Source organism: Lissotriton helveticus, chromosome 5_1 (assembly GCF_964261635.1).
Source record: "Lissotriton helveticus chromosome 5_1, aLisHel1.1, whole genome shotgun sequence".
Lineage (NCBI taxonomy): Eukaryota > Metazoa > Chordata > Amphibia > Caudata > Salamandridae > Lissotriton > Lissotriton helveticus.
The window spans coordinates 686,761,555-686,782,763 of record NC_136065.1 but is presented as its reverse complement, the minus strand read 5'-3'; the positions used below and the strand labels follow the sequence as shown (position 1 = coordinate 686,782,763).

At 43.3% G+C, this 21,209-nt stretch overlaps 1 protein-coding gene and 1 long non-coding RNA gene across 2 annotated transcripts in view; one reads left to right on the top strand and one right to left on the bottom strand.

Annotated features, from left to right (window-relative positions):
* The window catches only part of DNAJB12 (DnaJ heat shock protein family (Hsp40) member B12), a 255,070-nt gene that overhangs the window by 121,421 nt on the left and 112,440 nt on the right, over positions 1-21,209 (top strand). The window lies entirely within an intron of this gene.
* The window catches only part of LOC144754837 (uncharacterized), an 89,242-nt gene that overhangs the window by 48,122 nt on the left and 19,911 nt on the right, over positions 1-21,209 (bottom strand). The gene's annotated exons all lie outside the window — the stretch shown is intronic.

Below are 21,209 nucleotides of genomic sequence, written 5' to 3'. Positions count from 1 at the left end.
AGGGGTCCGTGACACATTCCCAGGGGGTCCGCAGGCAACAGTTTTAAAAGCACAGAAAGGTTTCTTGTGTAATTAGCAGCTTTCCAGCAACAATAAAAGTGTCAAGATATAGCCAGTGATTAATGTACCTTCTGGAGCATGAGGAGAGTTTTGTTTAGTGGCAGCTTTGACTTAACTAATGTAGCACAGAGGGTTAACGTGCCTACTGCAAAGAACGTGTAACATGCATTTGAAAAAGTAACATTTTATGTGCATAGGTTCGTGGTTACTGCTTTTGTCACAGAGATTCTTTTGTTACTGGGCACTTCATAAGTGACAATCGTAATGTAGCAGAGGGACCTATAAACTGTCATCAAAGAGCTGCTTGTTAACTGCATGGTACCAGTTAGTAACTTTTGTTTTTTCCCAGTTATTCATTAGCCTGATGCTGCTAAAAAGATTTATTTGGGTGGAAATACATTTTTAATGTTAAAGTCAGTGCTAGCCACTGTGTTATGTTCTGAATCCTGAGTTTGTGCTTTTCCAGACCAAGCACTCTTTAAACATTTTATATACACACTGATTTACATGTACGATTCAATGTCTCTATATGAAGTGCTCTGACATCCTACAAAGGTATGAGAGATGCTATAAAACAAATGAAATACATGTGACAGAGGGGCTATTACTTCAATGTAAAATACTAAGGGCCAGATGTACGATCAGTTTTTATATGCGCGAACGGGTTCGTGAACTCAAAAACACATGCAAAAACGTATTGGGCCATGTACATTGCCTATTTCGCGAGTCGCAATTTGTTTGCGACTCGCTAAATAGGTTTTGCAACTTGCTATTGCGAATAGCGAGTCTTAAAACCATGTAAAAATGTTTTGCGGTCGCAAAACACTCGCAATTACCACTTACTTCAAGTAAATGGTAATGCCCAGGGGACCCCTTCCCCTTTGCAAATGCATGCAAAATTATTTTTTAAGGGCAGGCAGTGGTCCCAGCAGGGACCTCTGCCTGCCCTTAGAAAATGAAACGAAAACGTTTAATTTTCTTTTTTTTTTTTTTAAATGCATGGTAAATGGGCTGCATTTTTTTTTATACTGCTTTATTTAAAAGCAGTCCCAGACATGGTGGCCTGAAGAGCCCAGCAGGCACCATACCTAGGAGGGCTGGCATTCCCAATAGGCGCGCAAATTGCGAGAGGCTCATTAATATTAATGAACCTCGCAATTTGCGACCCCATTGGGAATCCGAAACAGTGTTAAACACACTGTTGTACATTTCATTTAGCGTCTCGCTATTTGCCACTCGCAATGTGTCGCCAATTACGAGGTGCTAAATGAAATGGTCGTACATCTGGCCCCAAAATCCTTAGGGGCAGATTTACAAGCCCCTTGCGCCTCTTTTACTCTGCCGTTGCGTCACTTTCGTGATGCAGCGGCGACGCAAAAGATGCGCCATGGTGCAGGGTATTTAAAACGTGACGCATCTGGGAGATGATTTCAAAAAGGGGGGTGGTGATGGACAGAGTATCTGAGTTAATCAGAACACTCCTACCCAGTCAAGAGATCAGGGCTTGATCCATCACCGTTTTTTAGCTCACTGCACCATCCCAGTTCAGAACCTGGCTATATGCAAATTAGTCTGTCCCTGGCCCAGTGCATCATGGGTACAGGGCAGACCAAACTACCAAGCCAATTCTTCACTGGAAAGGAAACAAGCTTCCGGGGACCAGTTTCTGGCATTACAGCCGTCTTCGGCCCGGCTTGCTTGAATCCTGATGGTGCAGTGAGCAAGGGACTCATGTCTGAGCATACCCTTCCACACTCATGGTGGCCAAAATAATTTCAAAAAGGGGGGTGGTGATGGACAGAGTATCTGAGTTAATCAGAACACTCCTACCCAGTCAAGAGATCAGGGCTTGATCCATCACCGTTTTTTAGCTCACTGCACCATCCCAGTTCAGAACCTGGCTATATGCAAATTAGTCTGTCCCTGGCCCAGTGCATCATGGGAACAGGGCAGACCAAACTACCAAGCCAATTCTTCACTGGAAAGGAAACAAGCTTCCGGGGACCGGTTTCTGGCATTACAGCCGTCTTCGGCCCGGCTTGCTTGAATCCTGATGGTGCAGTGAGCAAGGGACTCATGTCTGAGCATACCCTTCCACACTCATGGTGGCCAAAATAATTTCAAAAAGGGGGGTGGTGATGGACAGAGTATCTGAGTTAATCAGAACACTCCTACCCAGTCAAGAGATCAGGGATTGATCCATCACCGTTTTTTAGCTCACTGCACCATCCCAGTTCAGAACCTGGCTATATGCAAATTAGTCTGTCCCTGGCCCAGTGCATCATGGGAACAGGGCAGACCAAACTACCAAGCCAATTCTTCACTGGAAAGGAAACAAGCTTCCGGGGACCGGTTTCTGGCATTACAGCCGTCTTCGGCCCGGCTTGCTTGAATCCTGATGGTGCAGTGAGCAAGGGACTCATGTCTGAGCATACCCTTCCACACTCATGGTGGCCAAAATAATTTCAAAAAGGGGGGTGGTGATGGACAGAGTATCTGAGTTAATCAGAACACTCCTACCCAGTCAAGAGATCAGGGCTTGATCCATCACCGTTTTTTAGCTCACTGCACCATCCCAGTTCAGAACCTGGCTATATGCAAATTAGTCTGTCCCTGGCCCAGTGCATCATGGGAACAGGGCAGACCAAACTACCAAGCCAATTCTTCACTGGAAAGGAAACAAGCTTCCGGGGACCGGTTTCTGGCATTACAGCCGTCTTCGGCCCGGCTTGCTTGAATCCTGATGGTGCAGTGAGCAAGGGACTCATGTCTGAGCATACAATTCCACACTCATGGTGGCCAAAATAATTTCAAAAAGGGGGGTGGTGATGGACAGAGTATCTGAGTTAATCAGAACACTCCTACCCAGTCAAGAGATCAGGGCTTGATCCATCACCGTTTTTTTTAGCTCACTGCACCATCCCAGTTCAGAACCTGGCTATATGCAAATTAGTCTGGGAGATGTGCCACGTTGTAATGCCCTGTGCCAGAAGGAGGCGTTCCGGCGCAGGAACGCCTCCTAAAACTGGCTGAGTGAAATCTACAAGATTTCGCTCAGTCACTTTGGGGCCCATGCTGCGTCAAAACCCTGCGCCTGCTTGAAGCAGGCGTAAGGTTGACGCAGCATTAACAAGATTCGGCCCCCCAGAGCATTGCTGGAGCTGTGTCGCGCTTGCGATGCAACTCCAGCAATGCGCCACCTTTACGGCACAGATGCGTCATGCATCTGTGCTTTTTTGCCCCATGAGGCGCAGCATTGTAAATGCGGCACATCAATGGTGGCGGAGGCATGGCGCACAATAAGTGGCGCATCCCTGCTGATATGCACGGATGCGTCACTTATTGTAAATCTGCCCCTAAGTACTTTGAGTATTTGTTTTGTGTGCACACGTGTGTATGTTTTTCGAATTACAGTTTTAATATTTGAACTTTAACTCATACAAATTGCTTGGGGGTCCCCGACTTCCAGTGGTGATTCAATGGGGGTCCTCAGGAGTCAAAAGTTTGGGAACCACTGTCCTAGACGACGCCCCTGCCGAGAAACCGGTGCAGTGAATGATGTCAGCTGCTACCATGGAAAATGGTAACAGCCGACATCATTCACTGCACCGGTTTGAGGGCTTCTACTTCTTAAACATTTTCTAATGCCTCAACCACTCTGCTCGTCTTGGCTCGACATTGGTTAGTACATGCACATTTATTTATTCATGTTTTTGTCCTTCCTAAGAATTAGAATATTTCCTCGCTACCCCCTCAAAGTGGCAGTTTCTGTCACCTGTGTTTCTCTATGGAAGTGTGCCCATAACCATCTGGAGCTTAATCATCAACTTGCAGTGTGCATAAAGTTCACACCAAGGACCTTAGCATCTCTGCTGTCTAGCATATCACTATAAAGTTGGATCATTTTATAAGGCACATGTTGCTACCTTGATATTAGTAGATTGCTTTATTAGCTACAAAAATAAAGAATTGTTTGTGTTTTTCTGTCAGGCGTACATGGAGATGCAGTCAATGCTTGTGGTTCAGAGATTGGATTGTGTTAAAGAACATCTCAGGTTAAATTGAGTGTTTGCACTGACCGCCATGATTTGCTTATAAAGTGAATGCTCATATTAAGGCAAGCCTAATGACATTTCTAACCATTGTTTATAGATTGTTATAGATTATAGATTGTTGTAGGTGCAGCTACTTGCAGGGAATATCATTCAGATGGGAAACCTTTACCCGTATATCAAATTTTCATAACGTTCATTATCCTAGATGTGAACATATTTCATTATGGCTCAACGGCAGCCTGCATCTCTGCCCATTTTGCATTTAAATTTCCTTTCTGCAGATCTCATCATTTACTGGATGATTGAAGCCGAAACCCTTGGTCTCTTACAGAGGATATAGCACATGAGAGGAATTATTAATTTACTTTCATGTATAATGTATTGGTTAAGGGAAGTGGTCTGCTTTCCATTACTATAAATTTAATCAGTGGCTCCGGTTATTCCAGTGTACATCTCACACAGAAATAGTAAACTGGATGAGCCCAAAGTATGGAGGAGACCTTGGGAAGCCTTTGAAGGGCTGGTTCAGGTTCTGTATCTTTGATTAGTGACTGGTCCAGCTCTATGGCGGGAAAGATATAACAGACTAGATTAGCCGTAATCGGAATGAGCCTCATTGCTTCCTAACAAAGGTTTAAATCTTGCACCCTTTCACCAATGGCCATTCCTCTGCCCACAGTGCTGTTTCCATGTTATCACTATTTTTTTTAATAATACTTTTATTTAATTTCTTTAAAATCATACAAGGGTGGAACATACAACCTTGGTATGTGAAGCATCAGAACAATTGATCAAGTTAAAATTACAATAAACACATGAATTAAAACTATGTTTGTATCGAGTAAAGTTGTTATCACTAGACTATTTCAGTGGCCGTCTTTTCCTACTTCTGTTCATGATAGGTTTATCCGAGGAGACTGCGGAATGTAGATGCCTGTGTCCAAAGCTACTCACAAGGAAGTATTTTTGGGGGTGATTCACTTCAGATGTCTGACATCTTTGAAAAGATGTCATCCTATGAGGACCTGCGAACTGAATGGGCAGTATGTTTGGTTTAGAAATTTTACTAAACCTGACACTGTGAACGCTTTCTTGTAGTTGAAAATCTTATTTTTTTAGTCACTTTACACAGTTTGTATGCTTTCTTGGTTGAACATGGTTATGACTTATTAGATTTGCCTCCATCTTAAATTTTTTCGACCAAAACAGCTTGAGAATGTAATAGGTTTTGCTAAAATAACAATTTCACCATTAATTCTGGATTAGTTGCCTATTTTCCAACTCCATGTGGTTTCACAATAAGGGTTATAGCCAGGAATTGTAATGGTGTCTATATTAATTAATGCTATGGAGAACCTTTTGGAAACAGTAAATAGACAAATCTATTAAACCCCCTTTCTCACTTTTCATGTCGAACCTGCACCTGTCACTCTTTTTCTACGTGTACAAACTTAACAGGCAAGGGCTCTGTACCCATAAATAATTTAACAAGCAATATTAAAGGACCAGGTCTGCGTTAATGTAGTATTGCTTGCAAATATGTGTTCATACCTGTGTTTTCATGCATTGACACATGACCGTGTGACATTCTCAGTTCGCCAATGCTTGTTATATTGTTTACATCCTGCTGGCATGAGAACATTAAAGGCGAGCTACACATTGCATTTTTATAAAGAAGAGACACCAAAGAAAAAGACAACATTTTAAAACAAACGCATCTTTACACTATTCACGACATGCAGTTTATATGATGTAGCTGTGCAAGCTTCCTTCACACAAAACAGCTGTCATCGCGTAGGCAGCAAGAGCAGCAGGTTACCCCAAGCATTGTCCATGAGAGGCTAAAGTCCTGGGTTAGAGTCCCATGTTCCTATTCTATAACTTGTCGCTGAATGAGGCTACAGTTCCATGAGCTTGCCTGATCAGGTTAATGGCGTTTGGTGCCTACTTGGATGTAGACATGGGTCAGGGGAGAAAGAGGTTTGTTTGGAGTGAAGTAGGGTGTAGACCAGAGTATTTGGCTGGTTAATACCAGGTTATTGGAGAGAATAATGTGTATGCAGTGGTTACTGGAACTAGTGGTGAGCAGAGGGAGCAAGGTCATAGGAATCCATTGTGTTGGGAGTTAGATGAATAAAGCAGCTCACTGTTCCCTTAGGTCCAAATCACGCACTCACCTTTAGCATTGATTTGCCACAGAGTAGATTATAGATTTTCCTTTTGCTCACATTGGCACACAGTGTACTCACTGTACCCCCATAGTTTCCATGAAGTAGCCCATGTAAAGAACCACTAAACTCGAGAAACTGGCAACTTTGGGAACCACCCATGGTAGGAGTGGCTATTTTGAAGAAGAATATCTCTTTTGTTTTCGAATCTGTGCAGGAACTAGTTGAATGTTTTAAAACCTTCCTGTTTATTTTTTTATTTTTCATTAAATCTTTTTCATGAATAATTGATTGTATTTTGACGAAAATACAAAATACCTCCTGTTTATGTATGAAACAAAAGCTGAATTATATGTGTGCAAAATTCTAAAGAGATTGTTTCTCCTAAATGTACTTTTAAACATAATAAACTGCATTAAAAGTAACCCCTTTACAAAAACAACATGCACACATTCATCGCTTGTGAGAAGACTGGTGAGTAAGTGGTAGTGCTGTAAGTGTATCCTGTAGACAGACCACTTTTAACACTGCTCAGGAATGAAAATGTGAATACCTCTGCAATACTTCTTTGGGCTTATCTAAATGTTAAATGCACTTCCGTGATGCAGTTATTGAAAGGGACTGTCCCAAAGTGACCAATAGCTGAAGGGAGCTAACCCAAGGCCCTTTTGTGTGTATTGGTAACATAACATCTCGGAAAGAGCAAACTAACCCTACCCAAACTTTAAAAAAAGCATGTTTGGTGAATGAACATAAAGTTTTTAAACAAATGCTTTTAGGTCTCACGAAGTACAAAGGGCATGAACGGTCTCTTGCGAGGTGTACTCTGGGGCTACCAAGAACATACAGGGCTTGGAGCTTGCCTGTTGATTACCATTGGCTGACTCTCCTCTCCCTCATAATCCTACTTCTTATTTGTGTCCCACCTTGTCAATCTTGTGTTTGTCCCTTTAAGGAGCACTGCCTCTTTACCATCACTTTTGATTTGCTAGCTTATATGCTTGCTTTTCAAACACAATTTTTTTTCTTTTTGGTTAAGCACTCCACCAGATTGCTTGTTTTTCCAGAGATCTCTTGGTCTCCAACGTTCTCTCTGTCGGCCCGTCACCCATATTCTTCTCTTCTGCCTGTGCCAAGTTGCTCTTCTCCCACCTGTACCCCTCTCTCTCACCCATTGCTTCTTCTCCCCACTCTGCACTCCCATGTTGCCTGTCCATCTATGTGCTTCCCCCGCTCGTTTCACATTGCTCTTGCCCGTTGCTTCTACCACCTACCCCCGTGTTGCTTCTGCTCCACCATTGCTTCCGCCGGCCTATTAAAAAAAAAATGCTTTTGCACATTTTTTTTAAGTTACTGACCTAGCTTAGATTGGTAACTAAACCAATCAAAAAGCACCCATGCCTTTTGTAGGCACGGACATGCAGCTACTTCAAAGGTTTTTTGTTATTATTATTTAGCCATTCTACACTTCATCGGTAATGCTATGCAGCATGGCTAAAAAATGTTTACAAACCCAATAGGTTCCAATGGCAAGACCTATTGGCTTTGCCAGGGCTTGTTAAACTGCACAGACAATGCCAACCTCAGCGTGTTACATTTCAAACATCCATGAAATGCACTGGATAATGCAGGTTCTACAAATGATGTTCACTTGGTTAAGTGGAGGGGGCTTAGGCAGGGTCAAGGCTTCAATTCTGATGTTATATCTTGGAAGTGTATTTCTGTGGTATATAATGCTTGAAACCAGCCTATGGGCATTTTTATTAAGTGCTACCTGAGGTTTATGTACATTTCCCCCTAAGGTGCCTAAACAGTCATGCTGAGGGGAGGTTGTTAATGCATAAAGCCAGATTTCTAGTTGGACTTACCTTTTTATTTGTCATTTTATCCCCATGCTATTGTACATACTGCATGTATTTGCAACTGTAATTTTATTGTAGTACAGAGGCTTGAAATGAGCTACTCTTGAGATCAACTGCTAAAATGGTTTCTAATTGGTAATGGGTTGCAGTGCCTCAAGTATTGTGCTACATTATATTGAGAACTCCGGAAGGACCATTGTACTTTTGTGCATTTGAAAGGCATACACAATTTAGAAGCAGAAATAATAATGATGTAGATGGCGTATGAATCTTTGGCTACTTTGATTTAAGTTGTGTAGGCTGTGAGAGGACCTCCACAAAGAAGCTACAGGTTATGAAGTGGATGTGATTTCTAGAATGATAAGTAATACACTTTGGAACTGCAGATTCTGTTTTGTGTTATGATTTGGGGGGTGAACTTAGCCCCGAAGTCTTAGGCTGCATTCTACCGCGGCTGTTTAAAGATTCAGCATTACATATTTCTTTAGATCTCAGTTCTAACCTAATTCTTGCACTTATGTCAATGAACCCTACTTCTAGAGATGATGCCAGATCCCCACAGTTTGGGTATAAGAGTCTTTTTTCACTCCTGTTTTTGCCTCTTCCTCAGGTCGGGTACCACTTGGGGAGAGCCATTTACTTCACATTTCCTCCCTCCTTCTGAAGGCATTTTTTACATTTTATTACTAGAGTGCAAAGTTTCAGGGTACTACATTCGTAAAAAAAACAAGGTACATCTAGTATAAGGTGGGTCTAAACCATGATGACGAAGGCCACTTGAGTTTTGCTGAAAGGGGAAGGCAATTTTATATGCTAGTTTGTAGCAATCAATTAATGATTTTATAGATGTCTTCAAAAATTCTGAAAATACACATTTGATTAACTTATTTTCTGTTCGTATTTAACTCTGGTTTATAGGGCAGTTTGATGTCTGCGTAAGGTTATGTTAGTTACTGCTCAAGGGGAGCGAGATGTGCTGATGAGGCTTCTTCAGAGAGATTTTGGACTATGTACTAGCACGTAGCCGCATATCAACCGTGCCCTTTGAGGGGTTACAGAGACAGGATCCACTAAGGATCATATGGTAAATGATTGAACACACTAGCACACGGGGTCCAAATGTGTGACCCCCCCCCCCCCCCCCCTCCCCCACCTCCGCTAACTTTAGTTCCATGGCCCGGACAGGTTCTGTGTAGAGGTTCGAGTTATAAATTGAATGATTTTGACCGGATGTCATATTGGACGTCATCTCCCTAGCAACACACTAGGTTATCGTACTTGTACCTTAAAATATAACTGTGAGTAACTTGAAATATTTACGCAATGCTCGTATATTTCGGCAATAACAGGCCTATGACGGCAGATTTTTAGGCACGTGTTGCAAAGGGCTCGCAGCCCACTACAAGCTAATTCGCCCGTGAGCCCGAATAAGAGCGTTCATTGTTGTGCAGTCTTTGTTTCACCCTCCTGCTGCTGCTCCTGCTAAGAGCCTGTCACATACTAAACAATGGAATCCGCCTTTGGCTGACTGCCTCCAGTCCGCTATCCAGCCTGCCTCTCCAGCATGCAGCAAGTTCAAAGCAGAGTAGTGGGGGTGGAGGTGCAGAGGAAGATGCAAAATCGCGCACAAAGGTGCATTCCTCGTACATTGTAGTTAGTGGCGGCTGGTGACATTTGTTAGTGGTGGGCGGAAAATGAATTTTATAGATTTGCTAGTTTGTCATTCACACTGTAAGAAACAACTACAGTTGTTTATCACCTGGCATTGCTCTTACCTAATATAACTGTCCTTATATTTAACAACTTAGAAGAATGAAATGCTGAGTTGGCCCGGAAGAATTCAGACCTTTGATCTGTATTTTTTTTATAATATATGTCAATGTTTATTTATGTGATTTTTATTTCTTGCTTACAGACAGATTTAGATGTGTATAACGAGACCAACTGTTTCCAATATAGACTTAGAAGTGTCTTTGTGTTCACCCCTGGCTCATGATTCGGCGTTTTCTTGTTTATGTCATTACCTACCCCTTACCTCCGTATTATTGTGTTTAGCTCGCCGATGGAACATTTTCGGTCTCGCTGTGTCTTCAGTAGAGGAGTATTCCCCCCTGTCACATACGATACCTATTAGCTTTGCCAGTGCTTGTTTAACAAGGATGACAGTTTATAGTGTTTTAAAAGAAGACAGCATAGCTTGCCGTCTTTCATATGTGACTTTGGTTTTGAATTTAGTACCATGAAAAAAGGCAACATCGGATATGTAAACTGCACTGATATTTATTGATGCTTGCGATTAAACTTCGGTGCTAGTGATTTTAGAAACTGAAAATGTTTATCTGCTTTGCTGATGTCTAAATGTAGCACAGTTATTGTCCCAATAGTTAATATAGTGAATTATGATAAAACAGCCTGATGGTCAATGTCTAAATGTGTGCCTTATAGGGCTTTTAAAAGCCTTACTTGTTAAAATTATCCCCATTCAAACTTATAATGCCTAGTGTGTATTTCTGCCCAAAATGTTTGGGGAATGGGCTTAATGCATTTTGTATCGATATGACTTTTACCTTTACTTTGTAGTACTCTTTGCACAGCACAGGAAGCTCTTTCTGGTCCGGTACTCTGCGCCGCTAATTGTAGACATTATAAGACAGCCCTTGTTTTTTTGCAGAATGTAGCTAACCTCTAAAATGTGTTACTCAGTGATTAACTTTATTAAAAGTACCTTGGTCACTAGGAAGAGGTATGGACTAGCTTTATGCACATAAAGAATGTTCATTTTGCGGTTGTGCTCAGTGTATTGTCGAGGACAGTTTCTCTGTTCTCCATTATTGTACATTGTTTTCAATTTTTATTGCTTGTTTAATTAAAACCTTTACAAAATTCTAAAAAGAGATTAAAAAAAAGATACAGTGTGCAATGATAAAACCATGTGATAAACAAATAAGGGTCGCTAAATACATGCAGAGAAGATTCAGCGGAACCGTTTTTTTTAATTGTTTGTTTTTGTTTAAATTAGGCGTCACGGCACATAACAGAACCGACTTTTGCACATGAAAATAAAATCGTGTGCAAAAGAAGCAGAACACAGCCCCTTTGTACAACAATAGATCTACAGAATACAGGCAGAAAAGATTCAGCTGATCCACATTTTTAAGGGTAGTGCAAGTAACTGATCAAATTTTTTTACATGGATTATAAAGCGGTGTGCAAAATATGCAGAACACAGGCCTATAAACGATACTAAACAATAACATGTCGCAAACTTACTCAGGAGCTGACCTGATACAGTTCAGACAGTGCGAGTTTAGAACAAACCAATAACCGACTGACCAATATTTTTCTTTGGGGAAAGTGGAGCCCTAACAGCAACAGGTATATTTTTGCTATCATTTGGTGAAAGAGCATGCTTTATTGGGATGGTTTCATTTTATCTAATGAGTTCCACTTAACATGCAAGCCCAGTCCGTGGCACGCAAAGGTAGCATTACGAAGCAGTGGGAAGGGTGGAGTGATACACCCAGCCAACATTTGAGGCAGAAGATTTACTTGGCACGACTGGAAAGGAAACCTCTCTTGTCTTGGACGGTCATAGGCCTGCTCCCAGGAGAGCTGCAGAACACCAAATGGCTGGAGCATTTGGTTCTATTTCCTGTCTCATAATTCCACTGGGTTTGCGGGAGCCGTCTAATACAGATTGTTGGGAGTTGGCTCATTGGCTCTCCAACTGGGTAAGTTATTTTATCACTCTTGTGACAAGCTTGGTGAACAGAATATTAAGCATCGGATTCTCTGGGTTCATGGATGTAGGGATAGCTTGCTGGCAAGTGTGGACACCAAATTTGTTCCATTTGCCCCATAGCAGAGTCCTTCGGTCATTAAGCAGTGCAAGGCATAGACACACTACATGCTCTATCGATTCCTTGCTGCTCCCGCACCCCGTGCTCATTGTGTTGTTGTTTGTGCAGCGCCAGCCGGGCAGGTTTACCTTTGTGCCAGTTGTGCTCTGTGTGAATGGTAGGACCAGGAGCGAACACTCTTTTTGATGTAGATTTTGAGGGTCAGCTGGGATGGGTTAGTACTCCAAATTTCTTTCGCTTCCAGAAGTTGTAAGGAGTCATCTAGGTAACGTCAGTGTGATCATCCCAGCTGACTGGAAGATATTTCCTGCCACAGCATAGCCTTCAGGCTTGCTTCTCTTGACATGCGTAGCTTATTACACAGCTTGACAAATGCTCCGGCTCAACAGCTCAATGATCTTGAAGGACAAACTCAAGTCGTATCTGGGAAGGGGATGCGGTTTTTGGATGACTCAGCACTTGCTTAAAGATTCTTATTGTAATCTTCTTCACCAAGCAATTGTCCTTCTCCAGCATGATCTCCTGACCGTAGGATAAATCGAAGATTTTAGCCTTCATAACGGTTATTAGAGGGGTCAGACTTGGTCCCGATAGCAGCTTGCAAGCTTCATAAGTGCTACCTGAATGGTCATAGCTCTGGTTGCGCTCATCCATATGTTTTGAGAAGGTGCACTTTCTAGCCATGTGGACCCCTAGGTCTTTGTATGAGGCGGCCCTTTCTATGTTTTTACCGTTGAACTGCCATCCGCCACCTTGATATTTTCTTGTCCCATAGGTGTTTGTCTTTGTTTTTTGATTGAATTAGTTCCATCTTGTTTCAAGTTGTTTAGAGAAGCAATCGACCGAGCAGCCTACGCAAACCAACCCTTGTATGGCTGGAGCAGTCGAGGTTGTCTGCATACAGCAAATTGCTGACCCTGTTCCGCCAAGTTTTGGATGGTGTGAATTAACGTCTTCAAGAGACTGCGATATATCCAAAATAAAAAGGTTAAAAAGAAGGGGCGTCAACTCGCACCCTTGTTTTACTCCGCATGACTTTGTATTTTTCTTGAGATGTGGGATCCATCTCCCAGTTTTATACGGATCCATGTGTTTGTGTGAAGCTGAATTATGGCTTTTAGGAGGGCAGGTGTAATTCCAGTTTCTGTAGTTTAGATCATAATTGCCCCCTGGGGACTCGATCGAAGGCTGCCTTGAAGTCAACAAAGCAGCTGTTGCAGGGATTCTGCTCCTACACAGAACTGTGCATAGAGACTTGAAGCCTCAGTGAATTAGGGTGTACCAAAACTCACCTTAGTATCCACAATCCCCTACCAGACTAGCAATCAGTGTCTCATTGGTTGTTCCATACCCCCAATGATTAGACAATCCAGAACTTGGACGTAGAACACCTTAGGTAACTTAAGTTTCTAACCTCCATCTAATTATGCCAGTGCTGATATGAGTCCCTCACACGTTTCCCTTTCAGACTTTAAGAACTGCTTCAATCTTAGTTGTGTATTCCTGGGTTACCTTCCTGTTTTATCTTAGCCTCATTTGAGCCACAAAGAGGACGATTGAACTGCATTGAAGAAACCTTGCCCTTTGCTCCTTGTAACATGCTTTTTGTACTAACGCCTTTCTTGTGTCTCTCCTATCTCGAGGAAGAGAGAGAGTCTTTAATTAATCCAATACAATTCTGAAGCATTATTTATTGTACTTCAATTCTTGCGCCTTATATGTTGTTTGTGTATCATGTGATTCTTTCTGTCACCAGCTGTAATTCTGTTCTGATGTTTTTTTTTTATAGCTGTACCAATACTGTACTTGTGTCGAGAGTCAAGTAGCATGGTGTTTTTTGTACACTGGGAGTTTCTGTACAGTATTTATAGGAATTTACTGTAGCCTGCTTTTCTCTGTGAGGCCAGGCACCGAGAGCCTTCACCTCAGACACAGCAATCTCTACTCTGATATAGACTGGTGCTTTCTCTCTTTACATCCTCCCCTCCCCCACGAGGTCACCAGCAACGCCTCTACCTCCTCATAGAAGATGGATGTACCAACTTTTTCTTAAAGAAAATAGGGATCCTTTCTTCTCCCAAGAGAAAGGATATGGCCGAAAAGGCACGATGAAGAATCTCAAATTCCAATTTCTCAAAACTTAAAAAAGAATCTCAAATTCCTGAGACCATACTGCAACTGCCCTTTCTGAATGAATCGATTGTTAATAGCCATGAGCTAAGGTTATGAGTGCTGCACACACTAGAGTCTCACACCAAAAGAGAGATAGGCTGTGGCGTAAAATCCGTTCCGTTCGCGGAATTTGCGGATTTTCTGCAATTTCGCGGTCCGCGAATCTTGCGAAATTGCAGAAAAATCTGCGAAATCACGTTCGGGACGGATTTTCAAAAACTGAAGTACATGAAGCACTTACAGGGTTACAGCAGGTGCCCAAGTTGAAGCTAATTTCTTTGTAACCATTTACAAAATGGTTACAAAGAAATTAACTTCAACTTGGGCACCTGCTGTAACCCTCTAAGTGCTTCCTGAGTGGTGCCTCCAGAGTTGTTGCCTACTTGCAACTATTCTCTGACCCTGCTCTGACCCTCGAAGCAGGGTCCGAGAATAGTTACAAGTATGGCACAGTGCTCCAGGCTGTCACAAAAATTAAACCACAACAGGAAGCACTTAAAGATAAGGAAGCAGGTGCCGGACTTGAAGCTCAAATTCAGTAACACATTAACCAGCCCCCGGTTGAGGCTGTGCAGGTGTGCTTTCTCCCCATAATCTACAGTGGTGAACCAGAGGGCGCCACTGGTGAACCAGAAGGTGCAGTTGTGAACCAGAGGGTGCTGTGATGAACCAGAGGGTGGCAGGGGTAAACCAGAGGGTGTCAGTGGTGAACCAGAAGGTGGCAGTGGTGAACCAGAATGTGGCAGTGGTGAACCAGAGGGTGCTGTGATGAACCAGAGGGTGACAGTGGTGAACCAGAGGGTGACAGTGGTGAACCAGAGGGTGACAGTGGTGAACCAGAGGGTGACAGTGGTGAACCAGAGGGTGACAGTGGTGAACCAGAGGGTGGCAGTGATGAACCAGAGGGTGGCAGTGATGAACCAGAGGGTGGCAGTGGTGAACCAGAGGGTGGCAGTGGTGAACCAGAGGGTGGCAGTGGTGAACCAGAGGGTGGCAGTGGTGAACCAGAGGGTGGCAGTGGTGAACCAGAGGGTGGCAGTGGTGAACCAGAGGGTGGCAGTGATGAACCAGAGGGTGGCAGTGATGAACCAGAGGGTGGCAGTCATGAACCAGAGGATGGCAGTGATGAACCAGAGGGTGGCAGTGATCAACCAGAGGGTGGCACAGGTGAACCAGAGGGTGCTGTGATGAACCAGAGGGTGGCAGTGGTGAACCAGAGGGTGGCAGTGGTGAACCAGAGGGTGGCAGTGGTGAACCAGAGGGTGGCAGTGGTGAACCAGAGGGTGGCAGTGATCAACCAGAGGGTGGCAGTGATCAACCAGAGGGTGGCACAGGTGAACCAGAGGGTGCTGTGATGAACCAGAGGGTGGCAGTGATGAACCAGAGGGTGACCGTGAGGATCCAGAGGTTGGCAATGGCAAACCAGAGGGTGGCAGTGAAGAACCAGAGGGTGGCAGTGGCAAACCAGAGGGTGGCAGTGATGATCCAGAGGGTGGCAGTGATGAACCAGAGGGTAGCTCTGCTAAACTGCCTGGGAGCCCTGTGGGTGTGAGCCCCTGTGCTGCTGAGCTGCCCCGGAGCCCTCTCAGTGTGAAAATCATTCGTGCTTAATTGCCTGGGAGCCCTCTGGGTGTGAGCACACATTGTGCTGTGTCTCCCTGCCCCCAGTACATATATACCCGTACCACACAGCACCATTATGCTCTTGCACCATGAAGTCTGGTGCCTGGATGCTCCTGATACGTGTAGGTGGTACCACCGTCTGGTGCTGTCAAAATGTAAAGTCATAACTTGCTACACAGCACCAATAACCACGTGTCCCCCCTGGCACCGGTATGCGCATGTACCAGGCGTGGAGCACCCGCATGCCACTGCACCCTACTGCCCAGCGCCAGCATATGCCTGTACGGGGCAGTTTAGTATGAGATGGGACATTGTCCAGCAGCAGCAGCTGCATGCGCCTGAGCCCACTGAGCAAGATCAGAATGGCTTTGTACCAACATGCGCAGCAGAGCTATCTTGGACATCTGAAGGATTCTGGGGTCCTGTATTTTTGCATCCATGAGTTTCCCGAGCGCCATACCCATGTAGCTCCTGTGACCAGGAGGCTGCTTTCTCCTCATCTGCTGCTATGCTCGGTCTCTGACCCTTTATAAACAAGATGCATGTGAACTCGCATAGAAACCCCGCCTGTTTGTCCCCATCCACCACACACTAGTTTTATGAAACGTCTTCCCGCCTGTCCCCACTATAATGGCCAGCTCACTCAAGGGACCTCGGCGCCTTTTGGCGCGCTGGCAAAGTTACAGGCACACGTGGTCACATATTTGTGCAAATGGCACAAAAATCCGCAAGTTCGCGTGAAAATTCGCGAACTCGCTGACTTTTTTTGCAATTTCGCATGAATTCGCGGACCACGAAATCGCAAATTTCGCCCATACTTAGTTTAATATCAAACAGTATATAACACACACAAGCACATTTGGCTGGCTTTGCTATTTGCCTTGTAAAGATAGGTGTGTTGTTTACACATCAGTTTAAACAAAGTGAAACATACAGTGCATCTACACACAGTACGTTTCCATAATGGTAATTTATTTTGAAGTAAGAAGAAAGTCCCTTTTCTGGAGCATCTGCAAGACAGAGAACCCAGAAGGCCTGGGGAGGAAAGGGCCGTCCAAGCAACATTGCATGCAGTAACATTCCTGCAGGAGGGGCGGAAGATTAGGGAGTGAAGACTTTGCTTGGCACCTCCCGACACAGACACATCTCACTTCAGTGGCACATAAAGGGATGGTTTGTCACAGTGCATTCCAGAGTTGATGGGGTGCGGGTGGGAGGGCTATGTCTTCTTTCTGATAGAGCTTACAAAATATAAAGTTGGATACTATTTTAGTCCAGCATGAACATTCTAGAAAACCATAATGTGATACATGGTTATACCGTTATAAATAATGCAGTAATATACAAATAAAGTGTAGAAGTACCACGCCTGTTTGATGCTATATTAGAGAACTCGGTATCCCTTTTCTCAGCTATAGAATGTTATTACCATTGAAATCTAAAGATCCTTTTTATTTTTTTTTAAGTTGAATGCCGTTGGGTTTTTATGGAAACCATAGACCTCAGCTTCCAGTCACTATAGTAAACTTACACAAGTGTCCATTCAAATAAGAACTTGCAGGCCAATAAGCCCACATCCATCATAGGTCAGATTTTAAAGATCCATGCTGTTTGGTTTGCCCAGTTTCACAAATAAATGAAGCAACCATATATCACTATTAAATAGAATACTTCTCTGGTATTGTATCAGTTATTGCCACTCCAAAAGAAATTCTGCCTGTCTATTTTCTCTGCCCCCCCTCCCCCCCCCCCCCCCCCAGCAGATGAACCACACTTTTCATTAATTTTTCTTATTGTGGATCCTTTATTTATTTATAGATGGACATTTGTAAAGGGCAGCATACACTCTGTAGTAGTCTCTTGCCGCTGTTGTACAATGAATTATGCAGCAGCAAGAGCAACATTAGGTGCCCATCAAAGCTATCCCTTGAATAGTGATGGGAAGGCGACCAAAGTGGTCCACTATTGGCCGTTAGAATACATACAGCTAGGTTTTTACTTTTTTCTGAATCTGTTTTAAGTTGACCAAGCACTTAAGGAGAATGGGTGCCGATTTCACAGTTCTACAGCTGCACTTAGAAGGCTGTTCCACCACATTTCTTGTACTTGGACTGGTAAACAAGTCATGAGATTAATACTGCAGCATTTGAGGAGGGGGAGGTGCATTTAGTAAGTTTCTCTTTAGTAAAAGAGAGCCATTGTTATAGAATCATAACGTATTAGAGTTACTGACGTCTGGCTGATCGATCAAAACGTCTAAAAAACCTGGAGCGGAACATTCTTCCCATCTAAAGGAACCAAGGTGATAAAGGTGGACTCAAATCTCAAATGTACCCCCACTACTATACCTTCTTGAAAGAGGAGGTTTTGAGATCTCTGTGCTTCTGCACTTTGACATGCAGTGTTTTTGTACCTTGCCTAATGGCTCCTTTAGACAACCATGTGTTCCCGATGTCGAGATGCACTTGGTAGTGAGCTGGGTCTCTGTGATTTGGACCCTCTTTGACAGAAAAAGCATTACTTTTCATTCATGGGACCACAATCTAATAGGGCCTTCCTGTATTGACTTTCTTTAAACCTGCAAGGTATCATTTCTTGTGTTTTTTTGTTTTATTTTTGTGGCGCCTTCTATTTTGAGTTACACTGCATTATGTATATTGATGTTTTTACTTTGTTGATGCCGGTGGAATGGTTCTGCTAATAATAATTTAGTGTCCTGTGTAATGTTGAGGTATTCCTGGCTAAGTCAATAATGTTTGACTGTTGATAGCCATCAATGTATAAGGAAGTGAAGCAAGATATATATTCTCTGTTTGCTCCCACACCGAACTGACTGATCACAGTGGGCAGGAATGTCTATGCCCCTGTGTAATAATTGAATTAACACAAGAAATGCTCAAAACATGTATGTGCAATGAGGGCATGCTTTTTGTAAAGTGCACATGTCCTTATGTGGGCAAGATTCCCGATTGCCTGTTTGTCAGGTGTTTTATGCTTGAATCCTGCTTTTCATCTTCCTTCCACTCCTTCTTTCAACGACTAACTCGTAATTTTGTAGGTATTCACTAACATTTTCATTGCCTTTCCTTCACTTATCTCCACTATGTTGACACCAGAATTTAGCAAGCATATGCAGTGCTTGAAGAATGTCACAAGTGCATGCAACACATTCATTTTTTTGTGTGAACATTAGGTGAAGACAAATTTTCACCAAGAAAAGTTTGTTAGTGTGCATTATTATTTTCTTTTAGTTTCACAGTAAGTAGTTCTTCATATTTTCTGTAACGAAGTCTCTGCATACCGTATTTGGTTTTGCCTCAGGTGCACCTGAGGTTTTGTGAATGTTGTCAAAGTCATAAATCCTGGCTAAATCCCATCAAACCCTGCAGGAACTTCCACTTCTTTCTTTATCATGAATTAGCCTCCAGGTGTCAAGTCTATCAGTTCTGGAGCAAACTGTTCATGAAATTGGGAATGCAGCACAATATAGAGCCAAGTTTATTTATGTTGCTCTTGCACTGTAACTATTTGGCCAACTCTGTGGAAGGAATTTTAACTGTTATTTCTAGCAAGTTTGTTCCAATAATCTAACAGTCTAGTTCCACACAAGGTTTAGCCTCACTGAAAAATACCATTTAAGCCACGTCAATTTTAAATCTAGGCTAACAGCTGAACCCTAAAACCAATTCCTACATCCACCAACTCATCAGCGGCTTCTGCAGATGTGCTCTTGTAGTTTAGTTGTTTGGATGTTGAAGGTAAGGAATATGATCTTCAAGCCCATTGGCTAATGGGAAATTGTGTTGGCAAAACTTGTACTTCCTTCCCTTTGTGCTGCTCTCCCCAAGACATTCCTCCTCCCAGTAAGGTCATAGAGAGCAAAACGTCTAAGACATGCCAGCAGTACTCCTTAGACCGACCTCCTATCACCATCAGACATGCAAAACAATTTTGAGCCTTCTCTTTGGCAAAGCGTTTGCTACCAGAGTGGTACAACTGGATAAAGCAATACTGGCACGTCACCTATAAGTGCGGCACACATTAGATACAGCTCCTGACACCATCAAGCAGACCGTATATCTCAAATCTATACATTTGGATAAACATATGCCATCTGAGTGGCGTTCTCAGAGAAAGCATTATGAATTGCATACAGTAATTATAGACACCAAAACATGCACAAAGCTTATGGCTACAAGCCATTTCTATGGATTAGGTTCATCTGAACATTTGGGTCAAGCTATCCATATACAACCCTCAGCTCTTTGCAACATTAGATACAATCCATGACACTCTAAAGTGCCCAACGTGGCTTTTCGCTATCTTGTTCTCCGAGTGTTTGCTACCTCTGCAGTACACATATCAACCATTCTGAAGAGATTAACTTAAACCTACCACATTCACATATGTGTGAAAGGGCACCAGTGTCACATAATGGCCAAATATATCTTGAATATTAGGATCCACCTCAAGCTGAGCAACTGACAACTTTAAAATTGAGCAGAACCAATCAAAGAGCAGTGTCCCTCGGCACAAGTCTTAATGAACATAACGTTGCAGACAGATGCATACCATGATCAAGCTGGGCGAGTTCCAACCATGATGGATAGTAACAAAAACGACTCGCCGTAAAACAGTCCGAAACACAACCAAATTCAGTTTCAGCCAACCATTCTGACTTCTGTCAGCCAAATGCCGAAAAGGTTGCTGTGGTTTCTGAAAGCTTTAGAGCCAAACAAATGGTGAGAACGCCCCATACAGCTTCACTTAGCATGACGCAACTAATTCCCGCCTTTCCACTCTTCTCTTCTTCTATCCATCCAAACCCCTCCTCACACTCCTCCTAACTCAGTGCTCGTTCACTCCATTTCATCTCTTCTCACTGATACTCCCTCCCTTCTGACTCACCCTCCTTTGTTGCAACCTCACCTTCTCCAACGTTATTCCTAAATCACTCCCCCTCCCTCCCTCCTTCCTTCCTGCTCCTCGTCCATCTATTCTCCCTTATTGTCTGCTGCACTTGTAAGATGTGCGCCATCGAAGGTGTCTCACTCCCGAAAGCTTATGTTCCTCCCATCATAACCAAGATAGTCTCTTCCACTCTCCTGAGGGGAATATGTGAGTCTGTCTTCCCTGCACCTCCATACCCATTACTCGAACAGTTTTCTCTTGGCTTCAGCGCCTAAGCAAGCGCCTCAAATGAGCAGCCTGGTTTGCCAGTTAGTCTTTGTTAGAAAACATGGGAACTCAGTTCACCTGAAAAGGATTTGCGTGTGCTGTCGGTAAGGTTCACTACTACACCAGAACGCTGGCTCGAAATATACAGGAGGCTTCGATGTGGGATTATGTCAGTCTAGCAGCTCTGCGAGGAGCTGCGCTGCTCCTTGTTTGATTAATTAGCAGGCTAAG